The sequence below is a fragment of the Convolutriloba macropyga genome, unplaced genomic scaffold, assembly GCF_964194025.1.
Source record: "Convolutriloba macropyga unplaced genomic scaffold, txConMacr16.3 SCAFFOLD_2265, whole genome shotgun sequence".
NCBI lineage: Eukaryota > Metazoa > Xenacoelomorpha > Acoela > Convolutidae > Convolutriloba > Convolutriloba macropyga.
Window position 1 is genome coordinate 35,001 of NW_027450907.1, and position 1,081 is coordinate 36,081.

The window sequence follows — 1,081 nt, forward strand, 5'->3', positions numbered from 1 at the left end:
TTTATTTAGCTGAAAAAGGTGTTTTTCAAAAATATTTATAATTTTTTTCATCAGAGTCAAAAATCCAATACATAAAAGTTTACAAACCATCTGCGGAGTGATCAAAAAAGGCCATTTTTTAATCAAAAGAACCGATTATGATGCCAGCGTGAATAGTAATTGATCAAAACTTATTGCTTTTAATGACTGGATGAATTAGTTGTCACTTCAATTCTTGAAAAAAAAAATAGCGCACTTCCTAGAGCAACTCTCAAAAATACTCAAAAAAAGTGAAATTAACAAATTGTGAATTCTCTGTGTTTGGCACATATTATGCCCAAGTCTTAACAAGCACAGAAAAATTTAAACTTTAAATCCTGGGATCAGTACCGCATCGGAGTTTTGAATATGTCACTTTTTAGCTTTATGGCACGTCTTGAACCAAGTCCTCAGACTTGACAGTCTTGTTTCAATTCCTGGCGTAGACTTGGCAAATCGTGCGTCATATCTTAGCCAAGACTAGGGAAGTCTTAAATCAAATCTTAGACTAAGACTTGACACGTTTTGAAAAAGAAAGCCATAAAATAAATCCAATATCCTGGAATCCAATAACTATAGTTATTTTTATGCTTTCACGCCTGTTTAACCAACGGAAAAAATCATTTCGTTTGGGAAATATTCCGATTCCCTCTCCTCTAATTTCCGTAAATTTTCAGCATTTTTTCCGTTGAATTAAAACAAGCTGCTCGAAAAAGACACAAAAGATGTTAATGGGATGAACATACATCAATGTTTTTTGCTTTCATTCTCGTCATTAAATTATTTCTCATCAACAGTAGTATAGCAGTGATAGTTTTTAATATCTGATTTTTGTCATGGTTTGTACTGCTTACATCAAGTGAAGGGCCAAAAGCAAACAAAAACGCTTACGTACAAATTTTGAATTGCTATTGCAGTTTGCTTCTCTAAAAAGTTAATTGCCAATTTTATGATAGTCCTGTCCTTGTGCAGAACTAAAAACTAAGCATTTCGCAGCGCTTCAACTTGCAATGATGAGGTTCTTCTAATTTTGCAATTGACAGGATTGTTATTAGAATATTGC